At 38.5% G+C, this 15,907-nt stretch overlaps 1 protein-coding gene across 7 annotated transcripts in view; it reads left to right on the top strand.

Annotated features, from left to right (window-relative positions):
* Positions 1-15,907, top strand: part of HIVEP2 (HIVEP zinc finger 2) — a 155,550-nt gene that overhangs the window by 115,858 nt on the left and 23,785 nt on the right. For all 7 annotated transcript variants that reach the window (XM_039346820.1, XM_039346814.1, XM_039346817.1 and 4 more), the window contains one exon: positions 14,647-14,692. The gene's annotated coding sequence lies outside the window, so the exon portion shown is untranslated. The remainder of the gene's footprint in view (positions 1-14,646; positions 14,693-15,907) is intronic.

The following is a 15,907-nucleotide window of genomic DNA, read 5'->3' as shown; positions in this document are numbered from 1 at the left end:
CTTTAAAGCTTTCTTTTCTTCAGCTTGTAAGGCATCCCACCTTCATTGCCAGTGTTAAGTCCTTTGATCGTGGACGAATGATGAAGATTCATTGTGCAGTTAACAGCTCTTTATTCGTTTAACAGCATCACCCCAACAACGCAAATGGCACGCAGGCCTCTCTCTTATCTGACCAGAGACCTGGACAGAATGGCAACAAATAGCGGAGCATTTTCGCACCCTGCGCATGTGTGCAAGGCTGGCGCCACTAAGTCTGGTCCCGGGCAGAGTTTGGAATGCCCGGGACCAATGCAACATCCCGAGCCTGCTTTTGCAGGCTCAGGACACAACAGTTAGGATTTCATAGAAATAGAAAACTGCTGTTTTTGGTGAATCATAAGATGATACACCTCAGAAGGAGGGAAATATCACAATTTCCTTTTGTCTGAATTTGGTAAGAATTTATCAGTTTCTCTTCAGATCTTACTACTGAAGTGAAAAATACATGCACAAATAAAGATCTTACTACTGATGTGAAAAATACATGCACAAATAATGTGGCATATTAGGACAAAGTACTAAAAAAATTCTATTAAAATATGGTGACTCAGACAACTTGCTCTAAGAAGATAATTTTCACAGAAGTGGTGTTTGAGGCCACAGAAATGAATACATATAGTAGATAGCTCAAATGTCTACAGCAGGCTGAGTTGAACTTGGGCCAGTAAAACAAAAATGAGAGCAGATTCACTAGTTTCTTTTTCCAGTCCTGCCATGAGAGAAAGAAAAAAAAAAGGAGTGAAAGAAAAAAGGGCTATCCTTTCCCGAGACAAGCATGTTCAATATTAAGATTCAGATGTTCTTTCTATGTTCTCATTGATATTGTAAGTGATTGTGGTGCATAAAATAGTAGCTGCAAGAATTGCAGGTACTCATATTGTAAAGATTAATAGCAAAATGGGGGTGGGTGGGTGCTGAATACATTCAAAGACAAACTAAAAATATTCTCCAGTGCATGACCCAGTTTCCTTCAAAAATGCTGAATAGGCATCAGTAAAATGAATAAAGGACCATTCTATAATCATTTTATGTATTTTATGTACTTAATGCAGAATAAGTAGCGTATTTACATATCTGGTTTGCAGGATGCAAAGTTGTATGTCAGCAAGAAAACAACATTTGATAACATCACTATTTTTTTTTACTTCCTTGCATTATGTTGCACATTGTGCATTATGTCAGCTAATTAACAATTTGCAGAACTTCAGCCCACCTTCCTACAATTCACAACTTCTGCAACAAAAGCTTGGTTTCTTATAAATGTTTAATAGCTCTGCCATGCTTGCCTGGCAATTATATTTATAGGCAAATATATTTAATGAAAAGAATTCTTTCAGCAGATGTATGTTCATCATCTTCTCATAGGCTTCATAAACTCAGAGAAATTGAAAAAAAGCGACTTCAGAGGGGTAATGGGAAGAGCAACAACTGGTATTGAGGGAAGGGAATTAAATCTGAAGTAAGTTATGATCAGCCTCTGTAAAATTAGTTGACCTGTAGATTGTGATAAAGTGACAAAAGTCTGCATGAAAGTACATGAAGAAAGGAGAGACATGAAAGCAGCAGACATTGAGAAGGGGTTAGAAAGTGTCAGGAAAAACCAATGGAAGGGGGGCCCAATTAACTTGCTATGACTAACCCCCCCAAAAATAAATCAGGAAGATTGTTGAAATCTCCAAAGACATTCTCTCAAAAGGAAACTACTTGGGAGCTCCACCTGTTTCAGAGGAGAAAGAAAAACCTAACAGGGACAGAAGATGCAGTTGGTAGGAAGAGGCACACCAAGAGGGTCACTTTGGGGCAGGGGGTATATAAACATCATTTCTGTGTGACTGACATTTTTCAGAAGGGAAACAAATCCATTTCTGTTAAGGAGCAGATGTTTAAATTTAAAACAAAATGATTCTGGATTTACATGGGTGTGTATGCATCACAGTATGACATATGAGTATCTTTTGTAATTTTTTCCATTAGTGTTGTTTTGTAAAAGTTGATCATGTTGCCATCTAAGTAGTCATAGGTTGAGTTGAATGCCATTTCCTATATTGAGTGGAAATTTATTACTCTATTCTTTTTCCTGCTTTGGCTCACCTTACTACATTTTTATATGTTATATCTTACTTGGAAATCTAAAGAGTGTGTGATAAAATGGTATTCATAGAAAAGATCTTTTCCTTTTTCCGATAGGCCCAGACTAAACTAGTTTCCAAAATGTCAAAATTATTCTGATCACTCAAATGGAATAAACATTACTCAACACTTCTGTCTCCTGATAGCAGATTTAATCTTGATAATCCTTCATAGTATTTATTTCCTGTGTATAAAAGTTTTTGTCTCAGTTCAGGCAGTTGGATTTCTCAGGGCAGAAATGATTATTTGAGGTGGTTCAATATATTTTTTCTATTCATTTTTCTATTCATTAGCTTATTTCATGTCACATTTTTACCTGAAGTGTTAAACCGGGGGTGTCAAACTGGCGGCCGTGGGCAAGATGTGTCACATGCAGGCCACGCCCACCCTGACTCCGCAAAGACAAAAAACATTGTGATATGTCACGATACACAATCGAGTTTGACACCCATAAATTAAACTTTATAAATTGTTTATAAATTGTTCAGTGACATTCAAGAATAACATTGCTAATTATATTTCTATAAACTTTTCATATTTTAATTTAAAAGAATGATTGAGCAGTGAAAAGTAACAAGTGCAGGTTCTTTTGCTGGCTTCAAACAATACAAGATACACAGAGTGATATCTTCTGAGATAAAGATCACGGTTGAAATATTGTTGTGCATCAAATGAAGCATAGCCAATAATATATTTAAAGGAGGCTGGTTTGTCTTTAGGTGAATTTAAAACAAGAAAGCAAATAAAAAAATCCTCAAGTGTTAGACTTGCTAAATATATGCAGAGAATCATATGTAGTAGGTAGTCCTGCTATATTTAGATTTATGCTTGCCTTTGTCTTTACTGACTCCTCCACTGTACCTTTAATTCCCAGTGAACTGCTGCTTCATGGGTTAGAAGGAAACATGTGATTAAAAGAGGATTGAATCTTGTCAGATGTAATTTATCAGTGTGTTGATAATGGCTGATTTCTGAGCAGGAAGAAAAGAGCTTAATATAACAAGCAAGTGTGATTAAAAAGGCAACTACTCTTCTTAACAGTTTGCTCTTTGCAACCATTGAACCTTATCTGATCATTCATGCTCATCTGGATGCTGACGCCATAAAGAGTTCATTTGCATGATCTATTTTTATAACTATTGTCTGTCTGTTGGGAAAACAAGCAAGAGGGCTGGCTTGTAGTGATTTTATTTTCACACTGAACAGGGTATCCTAAAACATGGAAAGGAAAATTAATATATCTCTATTTTCTCAAATACTTGAGTTAAGAAGCAGGCGAGTGATAGCCAAGTGCAAGAGTTGTTGCATAGATTATACTATATGTGAATGAGTAATATAACAGGTATGATCAGGTCTGTAGGGAGTTTGCAAGCTGTTTGCTTTGGAAGAATGGTACACAGAAGGGATTGCTCATATCTGAGAATCTAGGTAAGTGGGATTGTGTATGTCAATATGTGCAATATGAAGCACAGCTGACTAACAAACCAATATTTGGGCTTTGAAGCTTGATTGGGAAATTGAAGCTGGATGTACATGGGAATGGATGCTAGTGTCACATAACTGTAATGTTAGGCCAAGGGGGATAAGATAGGAAGCAACATATGGGACATTACAGGGGAAGAAAAATTATCAATCTTGTAGCAGTCTTGATTTCTAAGCTGGTTGCTCTATTCTGGGTGGCATCTGTTAAGCCTCTTGGCCTCACGATGATGATAATTGGTGCTAGATCTGTCTGTAATAAGACCACACTTCATCTACAATATAATGGCAGATGAAGCAACAGATGTGACATGTATTGCCAAAACCTGAGTAGGTGAAGACAGTGATATCACTCTGCTGGAAACCTGTCCAACAGTTTTTAATGTTAAGGTTGGAAACCTGGGGATGCATCGATTATTAGAAACATCTTATCTATGATCAGGGTACTTTGCTTCTGAGATACCAGAATGTGGGTACATAACATATATGCTGTTAGGACATGGGTCTGCAACTTTGACAACTTTAAGACTTGTGGACTTCAGCTCCCAGAACTATGTTGGCTGAGGAATTCTGGGAGCTGAAGTCCACAAGTCTGAAAGTTGTCAAGGTTGCAGACCCCTGTGTTAGGATATAGAGATACGCTTGGGATCCAACCACCTTGCAAACCAGCAAGATCCCTTCCTCATCTGCGTTCAAGATTAATCATAGAGAAACCTTGTCTTCTAGTGTTGGAGGCGTTAGCCCCTATATATGGGGTCTAGCTCTGGTAAGACCCAGGAATCTATTGGATCTAGGTGATTTCAGAGGTTGTTTGGGGAATTTTCCAGTTCTTTGGGATAATTGCTTTAGGGCTTGATGAATTATTGGCAGTGGGAGGCATGATGTCCCTGAGACATCTCTTTGGAGGCGCTAATCCTGGTTGGCTTTTTGATTTAATGAAGCCTCTAAGAGATCAACAATACCTGCACTGTTGCTGGAGAAAGATAAAAATATATTCCAACCAGGCATAGGTAGGTGTCAATCGTTCAGGCCTAGATGATAGGAATAAGGAGGGGAGGGAAAAGTATCTTCATTTCTCTCTTACTGTGTCACCAGGCAGTTACCCAGAACCTAGTTTAGGGTGACTAATTTCCTTTCAGGGAGGAGTTAGCATCATGATCTTCTTTCTGCCCACTGTGAGTAATTTGCACAGCTGATAATTCACTCAGATTCACTGCAGCATTAACTCTTTATAGACTACAAGACTATCTTGTCATGTTATCTGCAACTCCTGACCTGCCAGTTCTGGGGAAGTGGATTGGGTCTGTCTAGGTCTGCCACCTGTGACTTGAACCTCTGCTTGTCCAGGTTTTTGTGAATAATGTGTATGTGATTATGTGGATTTTGGAGATTGTTGATAATTTTTACAGGAGTGCTGCTGCCAACAGACTGTCACTGAATCTTTTGATCGTCTATCTTCAACCTCCCTTTTTGAGGAAAGGTTATTGAGAAGTGGTAGAGGGTCAATGACGGTAGTGAAGAGTTTGCCTGAGTCTCTTCTGAATACTATATTTTATTTATTTTATTTTAGAACATTTATATAGCCGCCTACTCACTCACAGTGACCCTAGGCAGCTTATCAACAGTAAAAACACAAAATAAATTTAAAAAATTATAATTAAAAAGATAAAAAACAATACCCCCATCCCCCGCCCCCCATAAATCATACAATTTATGATATTGTATCCCAGGACTTAAGAAATGTTTTAGCGCTGTTTGCTTATATAATGGTCCATTTCTCTCAGTCATCTCCCTGATTCTCTACCATGACACAGTCCCCCAGGAAAAAAAAGATTGAACCTTTTTCAGTCAGTGTTTAGGCCTGAACTAGAACAGCATTGGATAACCATGAGGTAATCTTGTTTGGGGATAGGGTACATTTCCTGGTCCTCCTCCACTTCTTGGCAGCATTGACTATGGCAGGGGTTCTCAACCTTGGCAACTTTAAGACTTGTGGACTTCAACTCCCAGAATTCCTCAGCCAGCAAAGCTGGGAGTTGAAGTCCACAAGTCTTAAAGTTGCCAAGGTTGAGAACCCCTGGACTATGGTATTTTCTGAACCACTTCAGGGACTAGGATTAGAGGCATCATTTTGCAGTGGTTCCACTCCTTTCTTGGTGAGCAGTTTCAGTCATACTGGTTGGCCATGGACGCAGACTTTCAGTGAACCTATCTTGGGGAGTGCTGCAGGAGTCAGCTCTTTCCCTCTTGCTCCTTAACATTCACAGGATATGAAACTTCTGGCTGGAATTATCTGACAGTTTGGGATGTATTATCATTGGTATCCTGATGATACCCAATTTTACATTACCACCTTGGACTGTTGATATCTTATTTCAGTGCCTGGATGGGAGAGAACAAGCTGAAATTGAACCAAAAAGCATGATGGTACCGTTGGCTCATTGAAATTCTTTTGACACTAATGTTATCTCTGGACAGACAAGAACTACCCTTGAAGGAGTAGATTTCCAATGTGGACAATCTTTTGGATCCATGTTTTTTATATGAGCAGCTTTATTTAATAACTACTACTACTACTACTACTACTACTAATTATTATTATTATTATTTGTGGCTTTATCTGTTGAAAGAGGATCTGGCTACAGTAACCCATGCCTTCATTGCCTCCCAACTAGATTATTACAAGATACTCTGTAAAGGGCTGATTTTAAAGACTACTTGGAAACTACCATTGGTCCACAAAGTAGTAGCTTGTGTTCTCATTGACACTCAGTTCTGGGAATATGTGAGGATTTTTTCAATGGCAGGACCATTTCTTTGGAAAACCTTTTTGATGCAGATCAGACCATTCCTTTCATTGATGACTTTCAGGAAATTTTTTAAACTGGGCTGTTTCAAAGACTTTCTAATCTGTTAAGTGAACTTTGTAGTTTTTATTTTTTTTATTTTACTGTTATTATTTATTTATTAAATTTATATGCTGCCCATCTTATATTGTCCTATTCTGGTTGGTTTTATGATATATTTTGATACATTACTTTTTAAAAATATATAATGAAAGCTTTAATGTCTTTATATCCCGTTGAGAATCACCAGATTACATTGGGATGTAAATGTAATGGATAAATAAATCAGGTACATTTACACCTTGTAGTAAAGACTATCTCATATTTCTGTAATATATAAAGCAGCTGTAGGGATTCAAACTCATCTTAGTTAATAACATTTTTTAATGTTTTCTCTCTCATCCCTCCCCCGCTGATCCCTGTCTCCCAAGATTCACATATAAGATGCATTTAGGATATGGGAATTATGACACTATGTCCAAAAGTATGTCAATGGTTTTTGTTAAAACTCTGTGAGGGTTAGTATCTTGTTGGAATATCGGAATCAGAAAGTTAAGGGATTTCACATTCTCTAACTTCAGTTTTCAGTTTTGTGGTTTTAAAATCCCATTATGTCATTGAGAGAGACTGATAAAGATTCATTGTTTCTAATTAATTCTGAATGGATTCTGCATACAGGTTTTTTTTCCTGCATTAAGACAGGAACTGGTGATGCATTTCAGTGTGGGTACTCGGTGGAAAAGTGATCAACTGAAGGCAGTTTTGTCTCAGTTATCTTCTAACAATGGCAGGGGGTTGGACTAGAAGACCTCCAAGGTCCCTTCCAGCTCTATTCTGATTAAATGGATTTTAATTAAAAACATTTATATGTTATTCATTTTTGTAATGAGTTGCAACCATAAAACATGTCATAGGCCAACTTCGTTTAAAGAAATATGTACAGCATATGCAGATCAGTAATTCAAAATCTAATAGAAGTTATTATCATTGAGATAGGTTGGTTTATTTCCAGTGAACAGAAGTGGGTTTCAGGAACTAAATTCTTGGAAACTTTTATTCCATAGCGATCTGATGTGAATAGCTAGAGTTTTAGTGAATATGGCAAGATTATTATTTTCAATATTCTGAAATAACACAATTGTGTGATATAGAACTAAATGGCATTTTGAATTTGAAGAGAAAAGTTGCTTAGGAATAGGCATGGATGCATACATACTAGATGTTGGCAACTCTCTAAACCAAACATGTATTTTCCTGGGATTGTGCTGCAACTGCAGAGGGTAACTGTGCCGTGCCAGGAAAAGGTGTGGCTGCTTTAAGGAGGTGCTACATCAATGTCCCTGTGTGTTCCAGAGCAGCTCTTTCTCTGAATTTGAGGTGCTCCATAGCCATAGTATAGAACAGGGGTCTTCAAACTTGGCCCTTTTATGACAAGCCATAAAAGGGCCAAGTTTGAAGACCCCTGGTATAGAAGAATCTGCTTGTCCATGGCCAACCAGCACTTGTTGAAGGTGCTTTTGTATAAAATCAGGACCATTTTTTTTCATTGTGAAATATAAACTGAGATTCCTAGAATGTTCCAAGCGTTCACAATTGCTTGTGCTTGCAGCCATATCTTCCTAACACCTTTCTAAAAGTACTCCTCCATTTTATAGACAAGAAATAATAGGCAAACACTAATGTCTAACTTATTGTGAAGTACTAGAATTTTGTCAAGGGGAAATACAAAATAAAATCAAGAGCGACTGGTTGCAATGGGATATAATTCTCAGTGGTTTCCTTTTTTTACAGTTAGTAAAAGAATTAAAATAGCCAAAAGAATTTATGGTATTGAATAAGACTGGTTTTGAAATAGAATTGTGTACAAATGATGAACATTCAATTATATAAATTTTACTGAAATTTGAAATAGAAGAACAAGTGAAAGAATGTATGATAAAGTGTGATAAAAAGTTTCAGTTATGAACAATTGAAAATATGTGGTTGAAAGGATTGAAATTTACATTGTGTTATACTCTTAAAGAGTTTTGCAAAGTAATGTACATTGGTATTTGACATCCAGAGAAATTATCCAGAATTTATAAAGGCACTTCAGATTTATATTGGAAATATGAACAACAAAAAGGGGCATTTTAGCATGTTTGGTGGAAGTTAGAAAATTTTGGATTCAAATATATACACCAATTCAGAGGATTTAAAAAATTAATAGACAACTGAGGCCAGAAGTCTTCCTATTGGACTGATGGAGGAAGAGTTGTAAAAAACATCACGGAATGTTGATTTATATATGATACCCACAGTAAGATACTTGTATGCACGAAGATGGAAAGATTTAGCAATATCTACAGTGGAGGAATGTTTGGTGAAGAAGATAAAACTTGCTGAGATGACCATATTAATTTTGATTACCAAAAAGAAAATGCATTCATTGCTGCCTGGAAACCCCTTATGGAATTTTTACATAAAGCAGAAAAAGATGAACTTAAAATTTATGGCTTTGATGATTAGACAGGATAGATTATAGAAAGAAGAGCACCATGATGTAACTTTATAATTTATAATTTATTTATGATTCTGCTTATACTGTTGTAAAGAAAATTGGAATCTACTTTTTTGTATCTTTTTTCTGTTCTATTTTTTTCTTTCTTGCACTTTTAGCTTTCTGATTACTTTCTTTTTCTCTCTCCCGTTTATATTAATTTATATTAGTTTTTAATCTTTTAAAAACATTTAATATTATTTTACAGAATTCCATTGAGGGTATAACTTTTCAAGAAATGTGTGAACAAAGTTTACTTTTAGAGTCTTGTTTTCCCCTCTTCGTGACAGTGAAAGAGAAGCTTTAGACCAGTGATGGTGAACCTTTTAGAGACTGAGTGCCCCAAAACTGCCCCCCCACCTCCGTCCCTGCTCCGCCCTGCCCGCTGGACCACCCACCATCTCCACGGCCCGCCATAGATCACCCAGGCAGCCCAGCAGTGCCATGGTGGCCACACCCTCCACCCATGCCCCGCAGCACTATCTGTATGCGATGGAGTGCAAGGGCGGAGTCTTGTCCCCACTGCCCGGCTACCATGTCCTTGGCTGCGCTGCTTCATATGGGCTGCACCCGGGAGCAACTCTCTTCCAGGGGGGCTGCTGGTGAGGAGGGGGCCGTGGGAGGAGGCGGGGCTGGAGTGACGGTGTGTGTGCCCACAGAGAGGGCTCCGAGTGCCACCGCTGGCACCCGGCCCATAGGTTCACCACCACTGCTTTAGACAAAACCTGTAGGATATGATGATTTTAAAGTGGAAAATTAGCTATAGGTGCATCTTACTTGGGAGTATACACTATTTTGTTGCAATCCCCCAAAGTAATTTGTAATAAATCCAATAAAACAAGTAGGTGAGTCAAAGAACATGCCCCCTTTCGTTATAATTATTTCTTTAAGCAAAAAGAAGGGTATTGTTTTGAATAAGTAGCATCAACTATTAAGTGCTTTTGTTCTTGTGGTTGTGTTGTCAAACAGTTCTGATACATTGGCATGTCTGCATATTTGCTCTTCACCTATAGAAATGGTTTCTTAGCAAATTTGGCCACCACTAAAGCTATTGTGATAAAGCTTGGACGCACACTTGTAAATAATATACAGGCAATCCTTGATTTATGACTAGTTGCTTAATGACTGTTCAGAGCTATGGATCCCAAAAAGGCACTTACGACCTAAAATTCAAAATTTTGATTCCCCACCCCTAACCCGCAGTCATGTGATCACATTTGTGATGGTTGAAAACCAGCCTGCGTTTATGGCCATTTACAGCATCCTGTAGTCACAAGACTGCAATTTACTATAATCCCCCCCCCCAAAAAAAACCCCTGTGTTTACTTCCAGTTTCTGGCAAAACCTGTCCTTTGCAGTCAATAGGTTTGTTTAATGATTTTAGCATTCACTTAACGACTGCAGATTTGTTTAACCACTGCAAAAATTGTCTTAAAATCAGATCGGTCACATGATGACCTGCTTAACAACTGGCATGAGTTACAGCTGTAATTTTGAGGTCAGTTATGATTATAAGTCGAGGACTACTTCTATATAGTTTCTGCTATTTATTTCTGTTAAAAACAAAATTGCTTTCTTTTCTAAAATATATTACGTTTTTCCTATAAGGAATAATGTAGTGAGTCACACTGACACTGACAAGTTCTAGCTTGTGCGTCGAGTACTGGGACAAAATGTGTCAAAATGTATTGAGAACCACATTTGATGAATTTCAAAAGCAGTTGAGTACCAAGGTATCACTGTATTCTAAAATGTTCTGTCAACGTGAGCAGCTTACCTATATGAAAGGGGAGATAGCTGCTCAGGGAAAGAGAGATATGTAGCAGTGGGCACAGATCCTCCTGCCCTTATGTGAGTGGAGCCAAAACCACCGGATCCAAACAGACTGCTGCCTTCATAAAGTTCTTTATGTCAAAGTAGACCAGTGGTTCTCAACCTTTTTAATGCCGCTACCCCCAACCGGTCGTAAGTCGAGGACTACTCAACCGGTCATAAGCTGAGGACTAAACTGGTCATAAGTCGAGGACTACCCAACCGGTCGTAAGTCAAGGACTTTCCCTGCCCGGGAGCACCACGCATGCGTGGTGCCGCCCCCTGCGCCGGCCAAGGTGTAGCTGGCAAGCGACAGAGACGGAGCAGGCCGACCACCGGCTGGGCCACCAGCTGGCCTAGCCCAAGGGAGGTAAGGCACCTGCCGGGCCCCACACATGCCAGCAACCCTCCCTGCACCCGCCGGCCTCCCACCTCCCACCCCTGGCCCTCTTTTACTTACATTTTTAGTAGTTGCTCAGCAGGGAGGGATGGAAAGTTCCAGACAGCTCGCCTTCGCTGCAGACAACTTGCAGCACCGTTTGCAGAATGGGACTTTTGGCGGGCTCAGCAGGCAGAGACAGCCTGGACAATTCCTATTGGCTTTTGAAAGCCAATAGAATTAGACCAGTGGTTCTCAACCTGTGGGTCGGGACCCCATTTGGGGTCGAATGACCATTTCACGGGGGTTGCCGAACAACGCAGTCCGCCATTTTTTCCCCCTTTTCCTTAGCTGTGCTACTCCCTTTTATTCTATTGGCTTTTGAAAGCCAATAGAATAGACTCTCTTGAATAGAGTCTAATTCTATTGGCTTTCAAAAGCCAATAGGAATTGTCCAGGCTGTCTCTGCCTGCTGAGCCTGCCAAAAGTCCCATTCTGCAAACGGTGCTGCACCAGTTGAGTAGTCCTCAACTTACGACCGGTTGGGGGTCGCGGCATTAAAAAGGTTGAGAACCACTGAATTAGACTCTATTCAAGAGAGTCTATTCTATTGGCTTTCAAAAGCCAATAGAATAAAAGGGAGTAGAACAGCTAAGGAAAAGGGGGAAAAATGGCGGACAGCCTTGTTTGGCGACCCCCGTGAAATGGTCGTTTGACCCCAAATGGGGTTGCAACCCACAGGTTGAGAACCGCTGAAGTAGACCTTTCTACTTTAAAAACAAAAAACAAAAACCATGCTGGACCCTGATCAAGAGATAAAACTTTAATGATGCAAAATTGGCTACATTCAAGTCAGCTTCCCCCCTTTAACCTCTCACACAATCTCATCAAATTCTCATGGAACCCTATGGTTCTTCAGGATATAATTTGAAAAATCCTACTCTATACAGCTCTTTCTAGGATTTATGCGTATTAGAATCACCATAGTCTATCTGAAACTATGGCTATAGAATTTAGTAGACTCTTGCTGCTTTTGAGTGTTTTCCCCCATTGTAACTGACATGGGTATTTGGTGAACAGAAAATATGTTATTTTCAATATTTATGTAATAGCATGCTTATTTTACTTATGACCATCTGGCTTTCTTTTGAATCAGTTTTTCAAGTTTACAAGCAATTGTATTTTTTTTAATGGATGCTTAGCTGATCATTTAATTAGCTTATTAATCAAGCCTTGCCTAACTAAGTAGCAGCACTTAGCCAACCTGGTTTGATCTGAAAAAGTTAAAAAGGTTGATATTAGCATGGGAGATAATCAGAAAACACTGGGGATGTGGGCTAGACTGGGAAGTGGAAAAAAACACCCCAGGCAAACTATTTGCATATTACTACAAAGGAAATGACATGGTTACATCCATGACATCACTAGCAATTGAGCTGTTATTGTGCTTCATCCCATTATTATATGCTGGCATAATCACATTAATTGTTTACTTATATCTGTGTTTTAATAAACAGTTATAGTATTCAGAGACATTGTACAATACTTCAGAATTAAAAAGAATTCAATAATATTCAATATTTTTTAAATACCTAGTTACATAATATTTTTTTAATGTAGGATGGGCTTTGTAATATAATTGAGCAACTTCAGGTAGTGTATCATTAGTGGATATTGGATATTTGATCATAGCCCTATATAACATTGAGCTCAGTATGTGATCAGTCTTGCCCTCCAATTTTGCGCCTGTGTTGTCACTTCAAAACAAACCTCAGCATATACAACATGGACCTTAGCAGTGAGGTCATCTTCACACTTGGCATTGCACATGTACTGATTTTCATACCAGGTTGGGAGCAGGTTCAAGTTTACAAGGTGTTGATGTTTTTCATGGATGCCAATTTTATGCTCTTAGGTGTTGAAAGCCTTTCTAAATGCAGATGTTTGCATAGGCCTGCTTTAATAAGATACCGCAGCCTTTATGTCAGGAGGCTTATCTCTGCTGATCTTATGACAAAGACTGTGCTTATTTGAAGGAAGTATATTTACATCATATCAGCTTTGCATCAATTGCTGAGGTCACTTTAAAATGTGATGTTAGTATTTTAAATCCTGAACAAATCTCAAAAGCTCTGTTTTCAGGCCCAATATAAATCTGATTTGATTGTGGTTTTCAGGATAACCTTATCAGTTGTGGCTCTACACATGAGGATTCCTTCTGCTGAGAACTGACTTGTCTTGGCGCTCCCTTTTAGATCATTACATTGAGTTAGAATACTGTCCTGTTTTTATTACAATTGTTTTTATACACACGTCTGTCACTAACTTAAACCTTAATGCTTGGCAGTTATATCGAACAAGCAATATATCAGTTGTTTATACATCGTGCTTTTAAAAAGTTATTAATGCTGTAATACAAGTAGCTGATAATGAAGAAAGAGATTAATGTACACTTCAGTAGAATAATCAGAAAGCTGATCTTGTACACAGGTAGCCTGAAACCTGATGGTTTGAACCAAATAGTCATTTGTACCATTGAATTATAACAATACTATGGAAGGAGCCTTGAAACCTTCAATCCTTTCAGTGGTATACCTGACATCTTTCACACCCAGGGTAGATCAGAGAGCTGAGCAGCAGCCATAGGATTCAGGCAGACCTAACCTCACCACTATCAGCCTGCCCTGTAGTATTGTAGCTGCAGTGCCTTGCAGTCAACTGCCAAACCGTTGATTGGCACATAGGAGCACTGACCCAGTTCCATAGCCATCACTGACCCTTTGGATAGCTTCCTCAGACAATGCACCCCTTTATTGCCTTCATCCATCCCACCTTTGATATGCTACTGGATCCTTTCTGGTTAAACAGGGGTGACATGATAGCAGTATTTCAGTATTTGAGGGGCTGCCACAAAGAAGCGGGCATCAAACTATTCTCCAAAGCACCAGAGGGCAGGACAAGAAACAACTGACCAAAGAGAGAAGCAGCCTGGAATTAAGGAGAAACTTCCTAACAGTGAGGACAATTAACCAGTGGAACAGCTTGCCTTCAGAAATTGTGGGTTCTGTTCTGTTCTGTTCTATTCTATTGTAATTTTGTTGTACTTCCTCAATCCAGGTTTTGGTTCAGAAAGACTGACTCAGTGACAGCATTAGGTTCTGTTTTATTTAGAATTGCTCGTGAGAGCAATCACTGAAATACTTCAACGATGCTAACTTGAAAGTTGAATTGGCTTCTACCAGGATTTGAAAATGCTTATTCTTGAAAACTTATTTTATCCACTCCCATGAATTATTTGAAGTAGACTCTATCATTTCTTGTACATGAATAATAATTGCAGGATTTCAAAATATCTATTCTATAGAATCCCTGTAGATTTAAAACTTTTCCCTAATTGCTTTTTTATTTCTCTTCCTCTCCAGGAACCTTCACGATTTATCATGTATAATAGATGCCAACAAGATGAAGGTATTTGAAAAAAATCAAAAGATAAGCAAACCGAGCATTTGCTCTGGACTGATTGTTCATGCCATAGCCCTGATGTTTTATTTCTTAAAAAACAAAACTAACTAACTAACAAGCATGTAATACATTTACTGCATACATTATTTCCTGATTCAGTGCCAGCGCTGATATTCAGTTATTACCTTAGACTTACAATAAGACTTTTGCTTCTGAAGAGTGGCTGTTCTCTGCTCACAAATCAGAAAATAGACTTTAGCAACTGAAGAAGAAATTATAGGTCAACACATTAGTTCTTCATGTATGAACTGATTCAGGATGCTGTATACTTCCAAAGGCTAGCTGCCTTAAATACGTAAGTATTGTGCCTGTGATCTTTGGACTTTGACTTCCAAGCTAACGATGTAGGATCAGATTCTGCTAGATTTACTTTTTACTTAAAACCATAGCAGTTATAAAGCACTTTGTAAAAGATTTATCATGGAAACATGATGCAGAGGCAAGCTTCTAATTTGGCGCCCTCTGCTGCTACTTTTCAGCAAAACAGTTAAAATGTCAAGAGATCCCATCTACAGGTAGTCCTTGACTTGCCACCATTCGTTTAGTGACTGAAGTTACAGCTGTACTGGAAGATGTGATTTATGACTGTGTTTCACACTGCGACCATTGCAGTATCCTCATGGTCACATGATCATAATTCAGACGCTTGGCAGCTGGCGTGTATTCATGACAGTTGGAGTGTTCTTTTGCGATCTTCTGACAAGCAAAGTCAATGGGGAAGCCAGAGTCACTTAACAACCCTGTTACTAACTTAACAAGTGCAGTGATTCATTTATGAATTGCAAGAAAAAAATAGTAAAATGGGGCAAAACTCACTTAATAACCATCTTGCCTAGCAGCAGAAATTTGGGGCTCAATTGTACTTGTAAGTTGAGGACTACCTGTGTATAGTAGATGTTAAGCGGTCTAGTCCAGAGCATCAAGTGTAATTCAGATTTGAATATGAGTTCATTTGCAGAAGATTCAGGAACATACCCATAGAGACTGTGAAAGATCCTGCATATGTTTTGTAAAAAGCTGTTTATAGGGAAACCAAAGGATGACTATTGAATTTTGATTTGAAAGGAACCTGCTTCTAAGCCTTTATTCAGTAATGAAGCTGAAAGGACTTCAGAAAATGACTTCTCATACTAAAGTTACCCATAAAATAGTTAAAATTAA

This window comes from Crotalus tigris, unplaced genomic scaffold, assembly GCF_016545835.1.
Source record: "Crotalus tigris isolate CLP2741 ecotype Arizona unplaced genomic scaffold, ASM1654583v1 scf7180000018030.5226217, whole genome shotgun sequence".
Lineage (NCBI taxonomy): Eukaryota > Metazoa > Chordata > Lepidosauria > Squamata > Viperidae > Crotalus > Crotalus tigris.
The sequence above is the reverse complement of the archived record's forward strand: the minus strand, read 5'-3'. Positions and strand labels throughout refer to the sequence as shown.